Source organism: Emys orbicularis, chromosome 1, assembly GCF_028017835.1.
Source record: "Emys orbicularis isolate rEmyOrb1 chromosome 1, rEmyOrb1.hap1, whole genome shotgun sequence".
Lineage (NCBI taxonomy): Eukaryota > Metazoa > Chordata > Testudines > Emydidae > Emys > Emys orbicularis.
The window spans coordinates 77,349,087-77,374,713 of record NC_088683.1 but is presented as its reverse complement, the minus strand read 5'-3'; the positions used below and the strand labels follow the sequence as shown (position 1 = coordinate 77,374,713).

General features: G+C 40.9%; 1 protein-coding gene across 1 annotated transcript in view; it reads right to left on the bottom strand.

Moving 5' to 3' along the window:
- ACSS3 (acyl-CoA synthetase short chain family member 3) overlaps positions 1-25,627 on the bottom strand; it is a 141,179-nt gene that overhangs the window by 38,073 nt on the left and 77,479 nt on the right. The window lies entirely within an intron of this gene.

Here is a 25,627-nt window from a genome sequence, read left to right as displayed (position 1 = left end):
TGGAAGTTATTAATGGGTGCCTTCAACCAGTTTGATTTATAGACAACTGGAGAGAAAGTGGAAGCTGTTGTGCTAAACAGATGACAGGGGCTCCATGTCCCCCATTTTCCTCCTTTCAGTTTTTCAATTTTGCCTGTAAATCGATACACTCATGCCTAGAATATTCCCTGGAATTGATCAGATGTGGCATTTAAAATTTATGGTGTTACATACAGACAGAGGAATGCAGTTGTGCAAAGCCTTCTCAAGGTCGACCAACTGTATGCAGAATTCTATTTTGGGGCTGAGAAATTCTCTCCCTTGAGATGCTCAGTAAGCAGACAAATGTAATATTTCCCAATTTCATGCTGCTGCGCAGGAAGACCAGAGAGTAGTCTCTGTTATGAAGCAATGGATCACTACTTTATCTGGAACTACTGCAGATAGTTCAGGAATATCTATTTTATAACTCATGGGGTTCTCATTGAGATACCACTTTGGGAACTATTTGCAGATACACAATGAAGAAGAAAGGAAAAATAAAGTAGTATAAAGTATGTTGTAGTAATAGTATAAAGTAAGTATGTCTGTGCTGCAGTCATGATTAAAGCTAGCTCAGATACATTCACACGAGTTGCAACCAAATCCCATGACTGCAATGTAGACGTATCTTAAGTTTCTGAAGCTGCTAGAAAGAAACTTCATGGGAGTGCTGGGGGAAGAGGAGTCATTCCTTCAGTATTGGCAGCCCCAAGCATTCAACAAATCATGAGTCAAGCCCCCAAAAGCATGAGATTTGACAAGCAGTACATTGAGGTGTTTTTTTTTTTACTTGCTTTCTGGCTTGTGAATCTTCAGTGCTCAGATATTCAAGCTTATCTCCACACCCAGGAGGGCTAGGAATTTACTTTCATTAAAATGAAAGCTGAGGTTCTGATGTGGTTATATAACTCCAGGGTCTGGAGGAGGGGGAGGGGGTTAATGAAAAAAAATGATAAGACTCACAATAAAACTGTGAGAGTCGTCTATGTTTATAGGAGCATTGCTCTACAGCAGCCATACTTCCTTCTGGAAGGAAGCTAAGTCTGTATTCTCGCTATGGAGGCTTTTCATGTTGGTAGATTCTTACAGGAGTTAACCAGTCAGTGGTGAGATTAATACAGAATATTTAATAGAGTCCTTATTCAGTCTACTGGCTTTCCCATGTGTGCAGGGCCCAAAATGGGCTGGTGTGCAGTAGTTTTGGCCAGTGACACTGATGGCCTTACTGGAATTTCAACTCATCCATTTTTCAAACTAAGCAAGCCAGTGCAGGACCAGAGATGGCCCTTGAACTTGCACCAAGGTGAAGCTGTGCCCAGCAAGAGAAGCATGCCAAGTTGTGAAAAAATCCCAACTTAAGGCAGCCTGTCTCAGATGCTGGCTGCAGGAGGCAGATAACAGCTACACTTACAAGAGCCACAGAGGTCACAGATAGAATAGGGGAAAGGCAGTGGACGCAGCTGGTGGCAGCTTGAACTGGAGCCTCAGGGATCTCCAGTGGGAGGAGGCTGAAACTGGCCTGAACAGGAGCCTTGAGGGTTAAAGGGAAAGTAGGAAAGAGAAAAACAAATGGAGGCAACAACTAACTGAGCAGAGGGAGAACAGGTCAGAAGAGATTGGGAGAAAGTAAGACTGAGGGTTGCACCCAGGCTGAGAGAAAAACGGGGGTGGGAGGGCGGGCACAGATTCATAGCAGAAAACAGAAAGGGGGGAGAAAATGGTTCAGAGTTATAATGAGAAAAGGAGGAAAGAGAGTGGAATAAATGATGTGTGAAAATTAGAAAAAACAATAGGATATAGTGTTACTGCATCTCTGAGCCATAGTTTAAGTGAGGGTTTTGGCAAAGATTAATAACATCACAATATGGGCCTATTTCCTTGAAAGAGAGAGAGACTCGTATTTTGCAGGCAGAAAAAAAGGTAAGGGGTTCCTGCTTCACTATGATGTAAAAGAAAGGAGCCTCGTCCCATTTAACAATGTGTGTGAGGATATTTGCCAGGGTTCTCTTGTAGTAGAAGCAGGGAGGCAGTAGCAGAAGGTAATGGAGCTGCAGAGGGTATGTCTACACTACCGCGGTAGTTCGACGGCTGGCAATCGAAGTTCCGGGTTCGATTTATCGCGTCTGGTGTGGACGCGATAAATCGAACCAGGAAGCGCTCGCCGTCGACTGCGGTACTCCAGCTAGACGAGAGGAGTACCGCGGAGTCGACGGGGGAGCCTGCCTGCCGCGTGTGGACCGCGTCTGAACCGCGGTAAGTTCGAAGTAAGGTATGTCGAATTCAGCTACGTTATTCACGTAGCTGAATTTGCGTACCTTACTTCGACTTGGGGGGTAAGTGTAGACCAAGCCTCTAACCCTGACAGATGTTATTCAGCAGGTTTGGAACTGCATTTTCCCCAAAACACTGATATTGGGCTATTATGGACCCTAACCTTTTCTTCCCCATTCAATTTATTTTAAACAGAATGAAGTCAAATTGAAAAATAAGGGCAGATACACTTAAATACACCAAATTTCTACACAGTCCGCATTTCCCTGGGGGGTGGAGGGAATCAGAAAGCAAGGGGAAGGGGAGAATCTTCCAGCTGACTGCAGGAGTTGCAGGGAGGAGGCTGCCAAACCTACTGCAACAGGTCTGTTGAGAAAGGCCTGGTTTACACTACTAAGTTATGCCAGCATAACTATGTCACGTAGCAGTGTGAAAAAATTCATACCTTCTAGGCAGTGGTGGGTCTGCAGACGGTCAATGTAAACACAGTCTCGCAGACCACCAGCTGATTACCCTGATGAGCCGCAGGTTGCCCACCACTGTTCTAGGCAGTCTAGCTATGCCAGCGGAATGGAGTAGTGCAGATGCAACTAAGCCAACAGAAGAGTCTTTCTGTTGGCTTAGCTAAAATCACTCAAGGTTGATGTGCTACTACTGAAGTAGAAGAACTCCTTCTATCAGCATATGCAGTGTCTACACTAGCGGTCTATGCCAGCATAGCTTTACTGAAATAGACTCTTTTAGTGCAGACCTGGCCAAAAGGTGGTATGTGGGTTTGGCTTTTAGATCAGAGCTGAGAAGAGGAAATCATGGGACACAGTCAGTCTCCTTTCACATGACCTGGACTGCTCATTTGTTTGTGGACATCACTCGTCAGTGTATTTAAAATTTAAACTTCTGACAAGCTGATGCCCAACTACCTGCTGCTGCGGTGGGTGGTACTGAGGAAAAAGCTCCCCTTCCAAACGCCACTCTTCAGCCTGTTAACGTTCTCCCTGTGAGGCCCTCCAGCCTATCCTCACTGCTTCAGTATACCCCAAACAACTGCTACTCTATACAGCTCCTTTCTCTAATGCCTCCTGTTCCCATAGATGAGGTCACATTCACTGCTGACAGAGTCAGGTGCAACTCCATTAACTTCAGCTTAGACCAGCAACGGATATAGGCCCAGGCACCAAATGACTGTGGGGGGAGGCAGAATGCAGACTTGAAAGTCTTGCAGTACAATCCTGCAAAAATGAAAAATGTGTGGGGGTGAGGGGGATGACACGGTAGGGAAGTAGGAGGATAGGGAGCTAGAAACTTAGGACTGGGAAATCCAGGGCCCCAGACAGTATCCCACCCGTATAACACAACAGTCATCACAAATCTCCTCTTAGGGCACCTGGGCCTCCTCTATTCCCCCCCCACCCCCCCATCTTCAGGAAACCCGGGGTCCGTTCCAGAAAATAGAGGATTCAGTATTTAACCACCTGAGTAAAGGACTTTGTGGAAGTCAGGGTAGCTCTGCTGACATCATCCCAATGGAGTGACTGCAGCCAAGAGAGCCACAAACATATTGTCCCCCTGCTATGATAATGGTGGAAGACCTCCCCACCCCCATGTTGGATTCCCGAATCAGGGAGTCCATGTAGGACTGCTCTAGTTTGCAGGAAGAATATACTCAGTGTTAGGTCTGTGACTAGGAAGCGTGGAAGAGTCTGGTCATGGAGATCCTGGACTCATTTTGTCTTATTCCACTCCAAGGAGTTGGCCTGAAACTGCTAAACTCAGTTCACGTGGGCTGCAAAGTAGTTCCTTCACTGAAAATTGTTACAGTATCTATCAACCTAAGCCACATTTGAACTTGTAACAGACAGCCATCGCCAAAAAGCTGAATGTCCAATTATGAGTTTCATGAAACCATCCAATACACCACTTTATCACTGTTTTAATGCAATGTTGTGGATGTGACTGTCGGTAACTCAGCAAACCAATTTATATTTCTTACTCACAACATTGCCAAGTACAGAAATATTAATAAATTCTACCTTTAGTATCATTGTTGACAGCAGTTTGTGAACTCCAGCCAATTTCTCTTTATACACAAGTTGACAGGAATAGGGAATGCCTTTGACAAGGAAAATTACTACAGCTGCAAAGCAATGATTCTGTCAGAAAAATGGAATGAGCATAGAACATTACAGTAACCTAATCCACAGATATGATTAGTGTGCACTAGGAACTGACATAAATTTGTCACTGCAGAGTCCTGCTGTTCAAAGGTCTTGAACGGGAGGAGATTTGTGAAGTCTTCAAGGATAAGTTAGGATCCACTTTGTGTTTTTTATGCACAATCTACAAAACTAACAATGTGAACTAAAAGTGAACCATGCTATTATATTGATTTATATTTCTGCACTTACTCACTACACAATAAAAAAATATAAAAAGACTGAACTGTGTTCCATCTCTTCTAAATAAGGAATATATATTTCCAAAACAGCGGATATGCAATTTCAGTAGCAGCTACTTTATGATACCGTCTTGCTAGTTACCACTGTGAATGTAACATTTTTAGTATCTACCCTACCATAGGTAAGTATGCTGGTCAAATGCTGGTCCCTGATGTGCACACGTGGTTCGCATGAGACAGTGGGAACCTAACAAACAACCCTGTATGCTGGCCCAACTAGCCCTGTATTTTCAACAGTGGCCAGTGCCAGATGCTTCAAAGGGAATGAAGATAAGAGGGCAACTATCATCCAGTCCCAGGTTCTAGAAGTCAGAGGTTTAAAGAGAAAGCATGAGGCTGTTTTCCCTGACTAACTTGGCTAATAGCCATTGATGGACCTAACCTCCACGAACCTATCTAGTTCTTTTTTGAACCCAGTTATACTTTTGGCCTTCACAACATCCCCTCACAACTAGTTCCACAGATTGCCTGTGCATTGTGTAAAGAACTTTCTTTGTGTTTGTTTTAAACCTTCTGGCTATTAAATTAATTGGGTCACACCTGGTTCTTGTGTTATGTTAAGGGATAAATAACACGTCTGTATTCACTGTCTCTATATCATTCATGATTATACACCCCTATCACATCCCCCCTTAATTATATCTTTCCTAAGATGAATAGTCCCAGTCTTTTTAATCTCTCCTCATGTGGAAGCTGATTCATACCCCTCATCATTTTTGTTATCCTTCTCTGTACCTTTTCCAGTTCTAACATATCTTTTTTGAGATGGGGCAACCAGATCTGCACACAGTATTCAAGGTGTGGGTGTAACATGCATTTGTATAGTGATATTTCCAGTCCTATTATCTATCCCTTTCCTAATGGTACCTCACAATATTAGCATTTTTGACTGCCGGTACATATTGAGGAGATGTTTTCAGAGAACTATCCACAGGGACTCCAAGATCTCTTTCTTGATTGGTAACAGCTGATTTAGACCCCATCATTTTGTATGTGTAATTGAGATTATTTTTTCCAATATGCATAACTTTGTATTTATCAACATTGAATTTCACCTGTCATTTTGTTGCCTGCTCACACAATTTTGTGAGATCTCTTTGTCACTTCTCACAGTCAGCTTTGGACTTATCTATCTTGAGTACTTTTGTATCATTTGCAAATTTTGCCACCTCACAGTTTACCCCTTTTTCCAGAGAACTGATGAATACAGTGAATGGCACAGGTTCCAATACAGATCCTTGGGGGACCTCACTATTTACCACTTTCCACTGTGAAAACTGATCCTTTATTCCTACTCTTTGTTTCCTATCTTTTAACCAGTTATTGATCCATGAGAGGACTTTCCCTTTTATCCCATGATTACCTACTTTGCTTATGAGTTTTTGGTGAGGGACCTTGTCAAAGGTTTTCTGAACGTCCAAGTACACTATTCCAATGGATCACTCTCATCCACATGCTTGCTAACATTCTCAAAGAATTCTAATACATTGGGGAGGCATGATTTCCCTTTACAAAAACTGTGCTGACTCTTCCCCAACATATCGTGTTCATGTGTCTGATAATTCTGTTCTTTACTATAGTTTCAACCAATTTGCCTTGTACTAAAATCAGGCTTACTGGCCTATATAATTGCCAGGATCACCTCTGGAGCCTTTTTTAAAAAAACATCAGTGTTACATCAGCTATTCTCATTAGCTATTAGTCATCTACTACACAGGCTGATTTAAGTGACAGGTTACATACCACGGTTTGTAGTTCTGTCATTTCATATTTGAGTTTCTTCAGAATTCTTGGGTGAATACTTATTCTTCAGTATTCTTGGGTGAATACTAGGACTTATTACTGTTTAATTTATCAATTTGTTCCAAAATCAATTTTTTTCACACAACGCACAGTCAACCTGTGGAACTCCTTGCCAGAGGATGTTGTGAAGGCGAAGACTATAACAGGGTTCAAAAAAGAACTAGATAAGTTCATGGAGGATAGGTCCATCAATGGCTATTAGCCAGGATGGGCAGGGATGGTGTCCCTAGCCTCTGTTTGCCAGAAACTGGGAATGGGTGACAGGTGATGGATCGCTTGATGATTACCTGTTCTGTTCATTCCCTTTGGGGCACCTGGCATTGGCCACTGTCGGAAGACAGGATACTAGGCTAGATTGGACCTTTAGTCTGACCCAGTATGGCCATTCTTATGTTAACCTCCTCTATTGACACTTCAATCTTGGACAGTTCCTCAGACCTGCCACCTAAAAGAATGGTTCAGATGTGGGAATCTCCCTCATATCCTCTGCAGTGACGACCGATGCAAAGTATTCACGTAGGGCTTGTCTACACTATCACTTTTGTCGGTATAACTTATGTCGCACAGGAGTGTGAAAAAACACCCCCGAGCAACATAAGTTACACCAACAGAAGCACCGGGGTGGACAGTGCTATGTCAGTGGGAGACCTTCTCCTGCCAACACAGCTACCGCTGCTCGCGGAGGTGGTTTTGTTATGCGAACAGGAGAGCTCTCTCACATCGGCATAGAGAGGCTACACGAGCGATCTTACAGCAGCGCAGCTGCATTGGTACAGCTATGCCGCTGTTAGTTCGCTAGTGTAGACATGGCCTTACCTTCTCCACAACAGTTTTGTCTTCCTTCAGTGCTCCTTTAGCACCTTGATTGCACTGTGGCCCCACTGATTTTTTGGCAGGCTTCCTGCATCTGATGCACTTTTTAAAAAAAAAATTGCTGTTTGTATGTTTTGTTGGTTACTCTTCAAATTCTTTTTTGACTTTCCTAATTATGCTTTTACACTTGCCAGAATTTATGTTCCTTTTCATTTTCCTCCGGAGAATTTGGCTTCCAATTTTTAAAGGATGCCTTTCTCCCCTCTAACCACCTCTTTTACTCTGCTGTTTAGCCACAGTGGGAGTTTTTTGCACCTCTTACCGTTTTTTGTTTTTTTTTTTAATTTGGGCTATACATGTACTTTGAGCCTCTATTATTGTGTTTTCAAATTGTTTCCATGCATCTTGCAGGCATTTCACTTGTCAAAGGGGAGGGAAGATTAGGGAAACAGTAACAAAGACATACATTCATATAGGTCATCTACTAACCTGTGACTAGCCACTTTACTACCAGGAAAACAGCTAGTGAACAATTACATTTAGGAAAAGTTATTTACACTTTGGTGCCTACCACTGGGAGAAGTTCTTCATCCCATCCTCTGCCCCTCTTCACACTGTTCAGTGCGTCAGCAAATGAAGTAAAATTTACTGGCAAAGATTCAATTTTCTGAAAGGCTAAACTCCATCCTAGCATACTGAACAGGATGTTCCCACAAGGAAGATCAACAAGATAGAGTGCAGCAAGAAGGAAACAAACACAGAAGAATTTGGAGGAAGATAACACCTTGAAAGATCCTTTGCCTGCCCGGCACCAAATCTGTCAGAAAGCTAGTCTGGAATTAAACACAATTTACTCATTAGACACTATTTGATGAGGTGAGGTAAGGACACACTTTCATTCTTACCTCTGAATTTATTTTCTATTTATGTTTCTTTGAACTGTGATAATTGTGTCAGAGGCAATTTTATGTTTAATTCCATACTACTTAAGAGATTTGGTATACACGGATCAAAGGATTTTGAAAGCTCATAGTTATATTCTTTTTTTTTCCACCTATGTCCTCTTATTTATTAGATATGCAATGTGCCAACATGGTGCTAGGTGCCAATAGCCTGCTAAAAATAGGATTACATCCACTACAAAATCAGAAAGGGTAAGCAGCAGGATTCTGCCCTTATATCAAGGGTCATCATAAATACTACATTTAAGGTAATACTCAAGTTGATTGTTTCATTTGATTTTAAATCAACTTTCTGATGGAGACTCCTTCATTAGTTTGTCATGATCTTTTTAAAATTTCTTTAAAAAGAAATATCATAATGGTAGGACAAAGTTTTCCCAACATATACAGAATATCCAGCAGTGAGACTGAAACCCAACCAGAAAAGACAGCCCTTTTCCCCTTCCTGCTCTGGTATCCTGTAGTCAGTGAAAGAGAGACTGCCATACACTAAGTGATTTTCTCTGAAGACAACTTGGAAAACTTTTGATAGTGAGAATTACTTGACTCTTGCCAAGTGGAGACAGTCTGCATTCACCATGCTGCCCATTACTCAAAATGGATCTACTTGTTAGAGAAACAGAACAGAAATGTTGTCATCTTCAGGCTGGATTATGGCAACGCACTCTACTTAGGATGATTTTGGAAAGGTACCAGGAAGTTGCAGCTATGTACAATGTGGATGACTGACTTTTAAGTGGGTTAGGCTAAGAGGAGCATACAACTCTAGTGCTCCACCCTGACTTCCTATCTATTTCCGGGTGCACTTCAAGGAGCTGATTCTCAATAAGCTAGCAAAGAAATAGGATAACTTGGTCACCTCACTCCAGACTACTGCAATATACCTGCCGTAAGGCTACCTTTAAAGAACCCTAGGAAGCCTCAGCTAGTGCAGAATGTGGCCACATGGCATTTAAGTATCTTAGGTTGACATGACACCAGATCTCTATGCTAAGGTCATATACCAGGGCTCCACAGTTTTTTATCCTATCTTGAGTCTACAAGAAAAGTGAAAAACCTTTAGAGAAGCACAGCATTAGGCTCATGAACAGAAGTTTTGATCATTCCAAGTTTTTTTCCCCCACACAAAACTGAAATTGGCATTTGGCCTGGCTTCATTGGGATGAACTGTATGTGACACCTTAAAAGGCACCCAATTTATTTGCAAAGGTTATCCTGATTATCTCCATTCAGAAACTGAAACATAGAAATTTAACCCATAAAACAAAGAAAAGAGGCAGAGGAAAGGTGATGTATAACGCAGAATGGAAAAGAGGAAAGATACAAAACAAAAAAGAGCAGAAACAACAAACGATGGAGGGGCTAAAGACAGAGAAATTGGTACCAAAGAGATTCCTTGATACACATAAACTCTCACAGTACAATCCAGTCCCTTGCACAAAATCTGCATGTAACAGTCCTCCTGGCTATGGCCACATTTGCTGTTCATTGTCCACTCCTACTCAAAGCTCTTTGTAGTATCATTATTAATTTGTATCATGGTAGCACGCAGAGGTCTCAGTAAGAATCAGATCCACCTCCCCCTTGTGCTAGTTGCTGTATAGTCACAGAGTAAGAGCTTACATCCTAAAAAAATACTTAAAATCAGACAGATGGGGCAAAGGGATTGTGACACGACATAACCCATACAGGTGGCTGCCACTGTTTCCTTTGTAAGAGTAAGGATGACCTTGAAGTTAAGGTGCTAAATTGGGACGTTCTGTCACAGTTTCCCAGTGTGATCTTCAAGTCTTAATTAAGATGAGGATACTATTACTTCCTCTTTCCCAATTTTTGTTCATCTAGTCTATTTAGTCCCATTAAGGAAAGCACTTAACTTTAAGCCCTGTGTTTAAATCTTACTGAAGTCAATGGGACTTAAGCACATGCTTAAGTGCTTTCCTGAACAGAGATGCTTTTCTGAATCAGAACTTTAGATTGCAAACTCCCTGAGACACAAGCTGTCTTTCTGAACTCATCTATACACTGATTTAACTGTATCGGTTTCTAAACCAGTAGTTAAACTCGGTATACCCCCTAGTGGGGATGCAATTATTCAAATATGAGAGTATTTATAGCAGCATTGCTTAGTTTGGTAAATAAGCTACACCAATACAGCACTTATAAATTGGTATAACTGAACCCACACTGGGAGATGCACCAATTTAACTATAATAGCTTTTAAACCAATATACTTAACTCAGTACAAATACTGTAGGTAAACAAGACCTTATTATGTGCTTTTACAACACGTAGTACAAAAGGGGCTTGAGTTTGACTATGGCTTCCTGGTACTACCATAATAAAAATAAACTTGATCTTGGACTCTGGAGCCACAACCAGCGTTTCTGTAACAACTGGGTACAGGTAACCCTGATACACTACTTCTGTCATTTCTTGCAAATATACAAAATCCAGAGGAAGTCACATGACCTGTTAAAATATTTAAAAGATGATTTTGTCTGGAGAAACAGTGCTTGTTTCTTTATAAAATTACAAAAACTCAAGTTCATTCAGAGAATTTTTTTTTTTTTTTAAATGTAGTCACTCAACAACTCCTTTTTCTTCCTATAGCCTCCAGGCATCAGTAGTCACCGCACACCTGCTTTCATGAACATGTGTTTTATTTGTGAAAACCACTCTCTCATGGTAATATAGTTGTTATGATATTCAGTTCAATAATAAAAATATATATATAATTCCCAAGATCTTTGCCGAACTCTCTCAATCCAGTGTGTAAACATTATGCAGTAAAAGCTTTCTGGCATGTTGACGGAATTGGGGGTGCAGGTTAATCAAAAATTCCGGTTAACTAAACGTTATACTTACCAATGGAATACCAATTTTCAAAGAATTAGAATACAATCAAATGAATAAAGTATAAAATACTAAACAAGTACTCACCAATCCAGTAGTAGCACTGCACTGCAGAGTGGTTGGTTTCTTGAAGCACTTAGGTGTATACAGGTAAAGTTTTCTATACAGTAGGTTATCTTATGACACTACATATCACTATGGGCAGGGCATGGTGTACACCCAGATCACTAAAAATACACTTAACACTAAAACTATACTGAACATCATTTAATCTTTCTTTGATAATTCAGAAGGCACTTTAGGATCTTGCAGTGCCTCAGGGTCATCATTATCAATGATAATTATCATTGTAGATGTAGAAGAAGGTGTAGGAGATAGGGTCATTACAGATTCAGCCCAATGACATACCCAGGAACCTGCTTTTTTGAATAAATCCCGGATACCAGCTTGTTTACTTGTCTTTTGCCTCCTTTGCCTAAAAGTAGAGTGCAGAATGTACAGTTGCATAACCTCCTGGGCATTATACTAGTCCTGGTTACTAGATTGAAGATTTGTATTAGGAGCTATCAGAAATGCCAGTTAATAGAGCTTTCTGATTGATAAAGTGCTGGATAACACAGCTTGTACTGTATATTTATATACTGTATTGTGCACAATGTACACACACACACACACACCTGCCCACCTCTGGGGTTTCAAAGAACACCCAAAACTTGCAAACTTCGGAAGTGTGGCTGCAATTAACTGAGCTTATTGGGAAACACTCATTAGCTTAACTGGAATTTGGTTGCCTATGACAAGGGTTGAAATAAAAGTCCAGTGATCTTGTAGTGCTCCAAGTCATTCACAGTGCAGCTGAAGTTTATAGATGGAATTTGCAAGAGCAGAGTGATTGTTGAGATATTCAGACAGAAGGAGCAGGCAATGCTTTCGGTCTTACTTTGAAGATTTCAGATAATAGGACTAAAGATTTAAAGATGCATAAAATAATGCAATGCATATGATTATAAAATGTATTTTCATGCTTTAATTGAAACCCATTTTTTTTATTCTCTTCCTGTTGTAATACTATAACTGATACATGATGAAATACTTAATAGACACAAATGGATGTTATAAAAAGTAATTACACATCTCAGTGCTAACCATTTACTGTTTAATCATTTTGAGAAAGCGTTATATATTTTATGCAGAGTTATACTGTAACGATGGAAGAGGATGATTAGATTATTACTGTGTGATTTAGGTAAATTTCTCTGCAGCAGGGATTAACATTTTATAAATTGTTTCTCTCCCTCTCTCTCTCTCTTCAAGAAAATCTTCATCAAGGCTGCCTTAAATCTTGCAAAGGATTATTCTTCCCATAAACTAGATTCATGGAGCTTAACTCTGGGCTTCCTGTTCTCAAATCATCAGTAAAATTGTCTACTTGACACTAATGAGGACTCTGTTCTACGAACTAGAGGGAAAAAACAGTTGCCAAGCAACAAGAATGACATCAGCAACCTGTAACATTTTCACATAAATATACAAACTGGGGGCGCTGTCACAGCCGCTTTCACTCACACAGCTGAGACTGCATTACACTTAACTCACTGTTTCTTACACAAACGCCCCCCTCCCGCCCCTACATTCTCCTATCTAGTGCATCCTAAAAATAGGTCAGAGATGAGCTCCATGACTGAAGATCATTTTACAATTCCTTTGTTTCCAACCATCAAAACTGCATAAAGGAAATTTGAAAAGGGGTGGGCATTTATAATGCTTTATTCTTATTACTGCAGGTCCCTTAACTGCAATGTGGAATAACAGTCGGAAATGACTTAGATTAAGCAGCACAGAGAAACTAAAATCAGATGGAAACAAAAAAGCTTAAAATATGCTAAACTTATATAGAAAGTCAGATTGGATACCATAAATTAGAATACAGAATTATAGAGAAGCACTGTGAGGAAACCAGTAAACCTGTGCAATTTAGAGAGCACAAGCTGTTTGTGCTTTAATTTACTGGAGCAGATCCCAGTACCGGCTCAATGAACCCATAGCCAAACCTTTATCATTTCTAAAAATAAAACCAAAGGGATTAGAAGCTTTTTCAAGACACAGCTTTCCTTCCCTCAGTCACCGAACCTGCACCATCTCTGCTGCCTAGAGCACTTCCCATGATGCAGAGGAGGATTGATCGTCTGTCAAATGCACATTTGAAGTAATTCATGTGGGATAAAACATCTTTGGTGGAGAATATAGAAGCCACATCCAGCAGGATGATGAGATGGATCAGAGTGAGTAGCACTGAACAGCTGCCCACAGCAAACTTAGGTACCTGTAACAATTTTATTCCAACTAAGATGATCATTTTAAAGAATAAACATAATTAAAGCAAACATTCTTGAGTGCCCAGTTGAGAATGTGGAAATGAATTAAAACTTTTCTGCAGGAAAATAATCCTCAAATCTGAGTACATTAATGAAGCAGATGCCAGCTAAGTGTCTGGATTAGAATCTTCTGCATCCGGAGAAGAGCCTCAGAAATCCCATGAGGATACAAGATTAGAGGAGGAACGTAGACAATGGTGACTCCGAATGACTACAGGTAGCAGAAAGATCAGTCCTAGTGGCCAGTTTAAGTAAGACATCACTAGTCAAAATGTGAAGAATATGCTAAGACTGCATTAATAAGGTGATAGATAGTAGATAATGTTTTCACCCCTCACCATTATATAAATCAATAGTCTGTCACCTGGCAGTTACACTAATTACCATACATTCAAAATTACTAAGGCTATCAATACTTAGACCTCAGGGGAAAAACTGATCACCAGATGGAATCAGGAAGAGCTCCCCACTCATGACACAATGTTTGCATAAATAGATAGGAAAAAGAACAAAAATTTAAAAAGTTACAATGTTCCTTTCTCTGAAATATCTTGATAGGCCACAGTAGAGGATGGGATACCCAGCCAGCCAGACTATTAGTTAGATATGGTCATGGCAATGACTATGGTCCCTATGAAAAACTGCTTAAAGTAAGAGGCCACAGATAATGTTGTGTACTTCTAAGTGGATGAGCTCAGACTATTAACCCTTTCAAAAATAACTTCTTAAGTAAGATAGCCACTTACCTGTCCTATCCCCAATATGAAAGTCTGAGACAAGTCCAGATTTTGCAAAACACGAAGTTCAGTGACCCAAGCATTTCACCACTATGGTATTTTCTGCAGAATTCACCCCTTTCTTCCAGAGTTTTGCTGCAGAATCTCGGCTTCCAATTTAAAAATAAAAATGTTTCTAGCCTTTTTTGCTGCAGAGAAGGCCTCAAAAGTATGAACAGACTGTAAACTGAAACAATAGCTCTGAGACATGTGTCTTGCTTCACTCATCTCAGTCAGGACCCTGTAGGCTTCATAATTTCACGTCATAATTTGGCATTTTCTGAAGATTCTATGAAATTCACCATTTTACTGCAATCAGAAACCCAATATTCTTTTGTCAACCTGTCCTGATGGGACCTGCTAGCAGCTGCCTCTTGCTCTGCAAGGTTCCCCACATGGGGGAATTAATTGGATTACAATGCATACTCCCTGCACTGCTCCATAGAGCAAGGTAGCAGGGGTTGGAAAGAGAGAACTGGAATCTAACGCCATCATCCCTGACACATGTGGGGAGAAGAAGAATCTGAGACAGGTCACATGGGCATTATGGGAGTTGAAGCCTATGGAGTATGTATGGAAAATAGGGCTGTCAAGTGATTAAAAAAATTAATTGTGATTAATCGCACTGTTAAACAATAATATAATACCATTTATTTAAATATTTTTGGATGTTTTCTACATTTTCAAATATATTGATTTCAATTACAACACAGAATACAAAATGTACAGTGCTCACTTTATACTTATTTTTATTACAAATATTTGCACTGTAAAAATAAAAAGAAATACTATTTTTCAATTCAACTAATACAATTACTGTAGTACAATCTCTTTATCATGAAAGTTGAACTCACATGTAGGATTATGTACATGTGACAGGGCGTGACTCACCTCTGTTCCTGGACCCATGTCACTCCCAGGACCGTGGCGTCCTCTTCATGACACTACCCTCTGGCTGGGCCATACTCCGTGTTCCCCCCTTCTGGGTGGACTGCAGTCCATTGTCCAGCCACTTCCTTCAAGTGCAGTCTACTCTTTAGCCTCCTCGCCAGTGGTGAGGAGCAGGGGAGAGGGACCCGGGCCCACCCACTACTCTGGGTCCTGGCCCAGGGACCCTGTAGATAGCAGCCACTTACTGCATCCCCTCCGACTCCTCTGTGGATCTCCCTGGGCCACTTCCCCGCAGCCCCATCACCTTCTTTGCCCTAGCCTCAGGGCTTCAGCCTGCAGCACCAGCCTATAGCACTGCTATGTCCAGGTGCTTGCTGAACTCAGCCTGCAAGGCAGCCAGTCTACCTCCCTCCTCAAGCTCCAGGGAGTGGCTCCCTCTGCTCTGCCCTGCAGCCCTTCTTATATGAGCCTGCCAGGCCATGATTGGCTGCTCCTCTCAGACCCTTTCCAATTGGCTGCCTCTGGCGCAGCCTCGCTATGGCTGCTTTTAACTCTTTTTCTACTAGTGTGTACAAAAAAATAACTGCATTCAAAAACAAAACAATCTAAAACATTAGAGCCTACAAGTCCACTCAGTCCTACTTATTGTTCAGCCAATCACTCAAACAAGTTTGTTTACATTTGCAGGAGATAATGCTGCCCGCTTCTTGTTTACAATGTCACCTGAAAGTGAGAACAGGCTTTTGCTTGGCACTGTTGTAGCCGTCTCAAGATATTTACATGCCAGATGCGCTAAAGATTCATTTGTCCCTTCATGTTTCAACCACCATTCCAGGGGACATGCGTCCATGCTGATGACGGATTCTACTCGATAACGATCCAAACCAGTGTGGACTGACATGTTCATTTTCATCAACTGAGTCAGATGCCACCGCATCGGAGTGTAACTCTTTTAAGACTTCTGAAAGCATGCTCCACACCTCGTCCCTCTCAGATTTTGGAAAGCACTTCTGATTCTTAAACCTTGGGTCGAGTGCTTTAGAAATCTCACATTGGTACCTTCTTTGTGTTTTGTCAAATCTGCAGTGAAAGTGTTCTTAAAACGAACAACATATGCTGGGTCATCATCCAAGACTGCTATAACATGAAATATATGGAAGAATGCGGGTAAAACAAAGCGGGGAATATACAATTCTCTCCCAAGGAGTTCAGCCATAAATTTAATTAAGACCTTTTTTTAAACAAGTGTCATCAGCATGGAAGCATGTCCTCTGGAATGGTGGCCGAAGCATGAAGGGGCATACGAATGTTTAGCATATGTGGCACGTAAATTCCTTGCAATGTCAGCTACAAAAGTGCCATGCGAACACCTGTTCTCACTTTCTGGTGACATTGTAAATAAGAAGTGGGCAGCATTATCTGCCGTAAATATAAACAAACTTGTTTGTCTTTGTGATTGGCTGAACAATAAGTAGGACTGAGTGGACTTGTAGGCTCTAAAGTTTTACATTGTTTTGGAGTGCAGTTATGTAACAACAACAACAAAATCTACATTTGTAAGTTGCACTTTCACGATAAAGAGATTGCACTACAGTACTTGTATGAGGTGAATTGAAAAATACGATTTCTTTTATCATTTTTACAGTGCAAATATTTGTAATCAAAAATAATAATATAAAGTGAGCATTGTACACCTCGTATTCTGTGTTGTAATCAAAATCAATATATTTGAAAATGTAGAAAAACATCCAAAAATATTTAATAAAATTTAATTGGTTTTATTGTTTAACAGTGCAAACTGTGATTAATCGTGATTAATTTTTTTAATCGTGATTAATTTTTTGAGTTAATCGCGTGCAATTAATTGACAGCCATAATGGAGAACATAATAAAAACCCATCCTCTCAAATTATCATGGTCAAAAACAGTCAGTAACAATATTTGTATCAATGAGTATTGTCAACTGTGAACCACAGCTCTGAGATTGCTAAGCAATTTGGGGACTCTCTTTGTTATATATTTATACGGGGCTTAGGACAATGGGGTCCTGGTCTACGACTAGGGATCCTAGGTACTACCTCAATACAAATAATAAATAACAGAAGTAATTATAATAATCGTTCTCTGTGTTTGAGAGAAGACAGGGACGGGAATGAAGGATATTTCATGATGACAGAGTAAATTAAATTTTGCCATGGAATTTATCGGGTTGCTGACAGGGAATTTGGTCTCGCGCTACAGAGTACTCAAGGCCCTTATTATGTTATACAAACAACAGCCACCTTTTTAGCAGCCATACTGTGCCAAACACCACGATATCTATCTTGATACCGAATGCTCAAACTGCTCTTACATACTCCATTTATGGCAGCTTATTTCCACAAAAGCAGATTTGTACAATTCTCTTTCAAAGTACACCTCTACCCCGATAGAACGCGACCCGATATAACACGAACTCGGATATAACACGGTAAAGCAGCAGGGAGCCCCAGGCCCTTTAAAGCGCCACCCGAGCCCCGCTGCTTTACCGCATTATATCCAAATTCGTGTGGCGCCCCGGGCCGTTTAAATCACTACCCGAGCCCAGCTGCCGGAACCCTGGAGCTCCGGCAGCCGGGCTCGGATGGTGATTTAAATGGCCAGAGGCTCTAGCCGCTGCGGGGAGCCCCAGGCCCTTTAAATCCCTGCCCAAGCCCCGCTGCAGGAGCTCCGGCAGTGATTTAAAGGGCCAGGGGCTCCCCACAGCAGCTGGCGAACCGGGCTCTTTAAATCCCCGCCAGGGCTCCGGCAGCCGGGCTCGGGTGTTGATTTAAAGGGCCAGAGGCTCCGGTCGCTGCGGGGAGCCCCGGGCCCTTTAAATCCCTGCCTGAGCCTCGCTGCCGGAGCTCCGGTGGTGATTTAAAAGGCCGGGGGCTCCCCTCAGAGGCTGGAGCACCGAGCCCTTTAAATCACTGCCAGGGAAGCCAGTCCAATCCAGTGTGGCGTACTGGCTCTTGCCGGTACGCCGTACTAGACCGTACCCGATATAACGCAATCTCACCTATAAGGCGGTGAGATTTTTTGGCTCCCGAGGACCACGTTATATCGGGGTAGAGGTGTATGTGTGAATAAGTTGCAGACCCCTCTGAGCGGACATCACATCTGTAGTTGGAGAGATTTCTTTAAGAGACTGTATCATAGAATCATAGAACTGGAAGGGACCTCGAGAGGTCATCTAGTGCAGTCCCCAGCACTCAAGGCAGGACTAAGTATTATGTAGCCCATCCCTGACAGGTGTTTGTCCAATCTACTCTTAAAAATCCCCAATAATGGAGATTCCACAACCTCCCTAGGCCATTTATTCCAGTGCTTAACCACTCTGACAGTTAGGAAATTTTTCCTAGCGTCCAACCTAAACCGCCCTTGCTGCAATTTAAGCCCATTGCTTCTTGCCCTATCCTCAGAGGTTAAGAACAACATTTTTTCTCCCTCCTTCTTGCAACAACCATTTATGTACTTGAAAACTGTTGTTATGTCCCTTCTTAGTCTTCCCTTCTCCAGACTAAACAAACCCAATTTTTTTCAATCTTTCCTCATAGGTCATTTTTCTAGACTATTAATCATTTTTTTTGCTCTTCTCTGGACTTTCTCCAATTTGTCCACATCTTTCCTGAAATGTGGCGTCCAGAACTGGACACAATACTCCTGTTGCGGACTAATCAGCGCGGAGTAGAGTGGAAGAATTACTTCTCGTGTCTTGCTTACAATACTCCTGCTAATATATCCCAGAATGATGTTTAATTTTTTTGCAACAGCGTTACACCGTTGACTCATATTTAGCTTGTGATCCACTATGATTCCCAGATCCCTTTCCGCAGTACTCCTTCCTAGCCGGTCATTTCCCATTTTGTATGTGTGCAACTGATTGTTCCTTCCTAAGTAGAATACTTTGCATTTGTCCATATTGAATTTTATTCTATTTACTTCAGACCATTTCTCCAGTTTGTCCAGATCATTTTGAATTTTAATACTATCCTCCAAAGCACATGCAACCCCTCCCAGCTTGGTGTTGTCCGCAAACTTTATGAGTGTACTCTCTATGCCATTATCTAAATCATTGATGAAGATATTAACAGAATCGGACCCAGAACCGATTCCTGCAGGATCCCACTCGTTATGCCCTTCCAGAATGACTGTGAACCCTGATACCTACTCGCTGGGAACGATTTTCCAACCAGTTATGCACCCACCTTATAATAGCTCCATCTAGGTTATATTTCCCTAGTTTGTTTATGAGAAGGTCATGAGAGACAGTATCAAAAGCCTTAAAGTCAAGCTATATCACATCTACCGCTTCCCCCCATCCACAAGGCTTGTTACCCTGTCAAAGAAAGCTATCAGGTTGGTTTGACACGATTTGTTCTTGACAAATCCATGCTGACTGTTATTTATCACCTTATTATCTTCTAGATGTTTGCAAATTGATTACTTAATTATTTGCTCCATTATCTTTCCAGGTACAGAAGTTAAGCTGACTGGTCTGTAATTGTCCTTATTTCCCTTTTTATAGATGGGCACTCTATTTGCCCTTTTCCAGTCTTCTGGAATGTCTCCCCTCTTCCATGACTTTTCAAAGATAATTGCTAATGGCTCATATATCTCCTCAGTCAGATCTCAGATATCTCTTTGTCTTGTATCTACAAGACAAATGAGCCTTACTTCTTACACTTAATAGAAATAGAAGGAAATCTTATTTGTTTACCTTTTTTTGAAGACAGAAAAAATGATTGGACAATTTCACTTCATATCTTTGTTTTACTGGCACTGAATAACTAACAGCTCAATGCAGAGGAGGCTCTCTAATGCAAACTTTCACAACCATCACCTCTTCAATTACAGCAATGAAGAGGTCTTGGAGTGACATTATATTCCTCTACTAAAATCCAGGTTCCAGTGTGACGTTGTGCAGTCTATATGGTTTTATAAAAACATGATAATAAGTGAATATAATGTAACTGGGATAGTTTTATAAAAATTTGATAAGAAGTGAATATAATGCAACTGGGATATGCTTTGTGCAAAAGGTCTCTTGTAAGGTATCATTACAAAGCTCATAATCTACTGAGTGTGATCATCCTATTTGTAGAAATGTACCACTCTTGTATCTAAAACTAGAAATATAAAACATAACTCTGAAGGCCTATTGTAATTCTGTAAAGTGTGGGCCATTAATGATGGTTTGGAATCTTGATGACTCCCATTAACAAGGACCATTGTCTGCAGATGGCTGTGTTTACCTGCTAGTCTTCCTGTATGTGTGTGTGCTGGCAAGTGGGCAATGAAGTCTTGCAGTGACATGTGATCATGTCACCTGAACTGGAATCCGTCTTTAACCTGGTGCTTTTCCAGTGAGGGGGGTGGAAACCCAGAGGGACAAAGGGTTCCCGCCTTATGCAAAAGATATATAAAGGGGTGAAAGAGAGCAAAGGGAGGGAGGAGCCATCATGAAGAATCCCCTAGCTATCACCTGAGCTGCAACAAGAGCTGTACCAGGGGAAAGAATTGTGCCCAGGCCTGGAAGGTGTCCAGTCTGAGAAAAAGCTTACTGAAGCATCTCTGAGGGTGAGATTATCTGTATTCCGTTTGATTAGACATAGATTTGCGCATTTTATTTTATTTTGCTTGTGACTTACTTTGTTCTGTCTGTTACTACTTGGAACCACTTAAATCCTATTTTCTGTACTTAATAAAATCACTTTTTATTTAGTAATTTACTCAGAGTATGTATTAATACCTGGGGGAGCAAACAACTGTGCATATCTCTCTATCAGTGTTATAGAGGGCGAACAACTTATGAGTTTACTCTGCATAAGCTTTATGCAGGGTAAAATGGATTTATCTGGGTTTAGACCCCATTGGGAGTTGGGCATCTGAGTGCCAAAGACAAGCACACTTCTGTGAGCTTTTTTCAGGTAAACTTGCAGCTTTGGGGCAAACGATTCAGACCCTGGGTCTGTGTTGGAGCCAGATGGGAGTGTCTGGCTCAGCAAGACAGGGTGCTGGAGTCCTGAGCTGGCAGGGAAAACAGGAGCAGGGGTAGTCTTTGCACATCGGGTGGCAGCTCCCAAGGGGGTTTCTGTGATCCAACCCGTCACATCCAGCTCTAATGGGAGTAATCCATTCTCAGTATTTCCTCATGTATCCATGCTAAGGAAAATGGGCACCTCCTTGGAAAACTGGACATACCAATTATAGTTCCTGAATTTTAAAAGATTTAGGATACTTCAAAGATATTTTTGTCAAAGTACCTTACATGATATTTATTTGGAATGCTTAACTAGAAAAACCTGCCAGAGGCAAATTATATTCCCTTAAAACACCAATACACACATAATGCTGGGACCCAAATGTATTTTTCTATTACCCATCACTCACTCACACACACAGAACAAAACATATGTAAGCATGACAGGAAACTTTTTCTTTGAGCACAGGAACTTCTGAGCTCTAACCCTGAATCTGTAATGACTTGCTGTGTGGCTTGGGGCAAGTCATCTCTCTTCCTCAATTTCCACATCTGTGAAAGTGGGATAACACTTTACCTACCTCACAGGGGTGTTATGAGAATTAATTAGCTCATGTTTGAACAACCACTTTGAAGATGAAAAGTGCTATTTAAATGCAAAGTATTATTTTTCTATAAATATGCAAAAACCAAGCACCTGCACTAATATATGCATAAAACCAAAACAAAATTATCCCTTCTCTATACATAGATGAACACAATGTTCAAATGCACTACTCCCATCCATAGGCAGGTCTCTCAAACCTCCCCTACTCCAAATATATACAATCATATCTTCTAAGATATGCAAATTATATATTTAATGTTTGTTTTTATAAAATGTGTATATATTTTGTCATAAGACTTTCTATAAAAGCAATTAAAAGAAAACAAAAAATGTATTATTGATTAAATGACCAAGCCCCTAGATATCATCTTCCCTAGCTCCATTCTAATATGTCATCATGGTTTACAGGTGATCTGTGACAAATAAAGTGAGAGGAAAAGATGTCTAAAGTACCAAATGACAGAAGTGGGCTGGATCTGACCAATAGCACTATAACAATTTTAGAGCCTTTTTGCAGTTGTTGTGCATGAGGCAAACAGGAGTTTATTTTTTAGCATTGGTTTACTCCTGATCAGCAGAGTTGTTTCAAGTAATGGACAGCTTTGGTTATTCCAACTGAAGCGAGTACCTCCCATTGCGAGGAAATTGCATGTTACTTTGAAGAGAAAATTGATTGGCCTGAAATATCCACTTCAGCAGATGCAGAGTGATTAAGCCTTTTCTGGCTAAGTTTAGGCCAATGATGCTCCCTGAGATACTAGAAACGTTAGGAATATTTTGTGCTACAATCTGTGCTTTGCAACCAAGTGCTTCTTTTCTGAGCAAGGCAAGCAGGGAAGAACAGCATCCCCAGCTGGTGGAGACTGCCAATGGCCTATGTAGGACAGGTTGCTGATTTCTGTAAAGGAAGTTGTTGTGAGGCCATCACTTGGTGCTTGTGATAATAGCCAGATTTTTCCCAGGATCGCAATTTTCCATTTTTGGTTAAGGGTACTGTGGCAAAACAATTCTCAGAGCATTTTGACGTACAAAATCTTCCTGACCCCTGTCAATCTGGGTACAGACTGTGGAGTATTCTGGGTGCCTTGCTAGATGATCTGCTGATAAAGATCAAGTATCCATACTGATACTGAGGAGTCCGGTGGCACCTTAATGAAAGCTTATGCCCAAATAAATCTGTTAGTCTTTAAGGTGCCACTGGATTCCTCGTTGTTTTTGTGGATACAGACTAACACAGCTACCCCTCTGATACATATTGATACTGTCAGATCTATCGGCTCTCATAAATACCATTGGCCATGAAGCACTGTTGACTTGCCCCATTTTCTTCCATTAGGGTTCACAGACTTCATTCCTATCTCCTAAAGAGGTTCCAGATGGTCATCGCTGGCAAACGCTTTTCTGTCAAAGAGTGGTCCCTCAGGGCTTCATCTTCTTTTTTTCTACTCCATGTGTATACAGACCGATTAAGGAGATATGTACTATGGTATTTTAATATGCCACTGACAACCATGCTTTCAAATGCCTTACCTAGCATTTGATAGATGCTGCACCATGGATAACTGGCTGAAGCTCAGCCTAGGCAAGAAGGAAGTGGAGGGATAGCTCAGTGGTTTGAGCATTGGCCTGCTAAACCCAGGGTTGTAGTTCAATCCTTGAGGGATCTGGGGCAAAAATCTGTCAGGGACGGTACTTGGTCCTGCTGTGAAGGCAGGGGACTGGACTCGATGACCTTTCAAGGTCCCTTCCAGTTCTATGAGATAGGTATATCTCCATATTATGGTAAGACTGGGGAAACAACCCAAACATATGTCAAGAATTATATCTGGCCATACAAATGAGGGTGTGTTTCTCTATCATTTATTACTCAAGTTTGCAGTCTATGGGTACTGATGTAACCCCAAGTGCTGTTAGATGATCGCACAGCAGCGGTAATCAGGACAACATTTTTTCATCTGCATCTGGTCCGGAAGGCATAACTATTTCTTTCAGATGCGGCCTTGCTATTATGGTATCACATTGTCAATTTAATATTATACTACAGCAATGTGCTGTACATGGAACTTCACCTTAAATCATCTAGAAAACTGAAGTTAGTGCAGAATGTGGCAACTGTGAGCATACCATACTTACAGGATTGGGGATTCTATCCTGGGAAGTAGTGACTGAAAAAATTGTGAGAATCTTGGTGGATAATTAGTTGAATATGAGCTCCTAGAGTGATGTTGTGGCCAAAAGAACTAACATGATCCTGGCGTGTGTAAACAGGGGAATCTTGAGTAGGAGTAGAGAAGTTATTTTACCTCTATATTTTGCACTGGTGCGACTGATGCTGGAATACAGTGTTCAGTTTGGTGCCCACAATTCAAGAAGGATGTTGATAAATTTGAGAGGGTTCAGAGAAGAGCCACAACAAAGATTAAAGGATTAGAAACACACAATTTATAGTAACAGAATCAAAGAGCTCAATCTATTTAGTTTAACAAAGAGAAGGTTGAGAGGTAACTTGATTACAGTCTATAAGTACCTACATGGGGGACAAATATTTGATAATGGGCTCTTCATTAGAAAGGTACAATTACAATCCAATGACTGGAAGCTAAAGCTAGACAAATACAGACTGGAAATAAAAGCCTTACCTTTTTAATAGTGAGTGTAATTAAGCATTTGATGAATTTACTAAGGGTTATGGTAGATTCTCCATCACTGAATTTTAAAGTCAAGATTGGATGTATTTTTCTAAAAGATATGCACTCAGAATTATTTTGGGGAAGTTCCCTGGCCTGAGTCATACAGGAAGTCAGACTAAATGATCACAATGGTTCCTTCTGGCCTTGGAATCTGTGACTTTGCTCTGATCTGCATTGGCTGTATGTTGGTTTGCAGGTAGAGAGTAAGGCGTTGGTATCAACCTACGAAGCCCTAAATGGCTAGGGACCTGCCTGTCTGATTTCCTCTCTCTCTATGCCAGATTGTCAATAATTCATAACTATTAAATTCTTTACCTCTGTAATACTTTTTATAAAATGTACTCTGATTCATAGGACCAAACGAACTGTCTAACACTTGCTTAAATTACAGCAGTCATCCAGCATTATCTGGCATGAACTGTCTTGCTCCAAAGCTCAAAATTTTCAAATGTAATTGAATGGATCTCCACAGGGTATGATTTAATGCACTGAAAACTTATTTAGTATAGGAATCAGTAATCTTTCACAACAATGGAAATCCACTTAATAAAATGTTCTTCAAAGTGACAACAGACTGATATAGGATCATCATAAGATTTCGCTACATTAAAAAAAAACTAATATGAAACACAGTCTCCTGCTAAGAATGACATATGTTTGTTCTCAGACATCAGGGAGCCTTTTCTTTAAGCCTGGGTGCACTAGCTGCATAGAACGGCACAAGTTTTATTCAAACCTATCAGAAATGAAAATGGATTGTTTTATTTATGAATCTATCCTTCAGTATTACTAAAGTTGCACAGGAAGAAAAAAAAATAGGTTCTCTCTCCATGCTGTAACACTTTTATTTTTATCAACTAATAGGCACAAGGATTAAGTAACAGGCAACACCATTATCTTTCGAATATCTCACACAAGTGCTGAAATGTTTATACAAATAAGCTGCACTTTAAGCCCACTAGACTGGTTTTATTGTATATGGTAAATCAAATCAGATCAGATCAGAACTAAAGAAACTTCTCTATTCCAGGCAATTGTATCCTTAAACCACATTTTTCTGCCTCATGCCCATTCCATGTGCCACCCATCATGGAGCAGGCAGA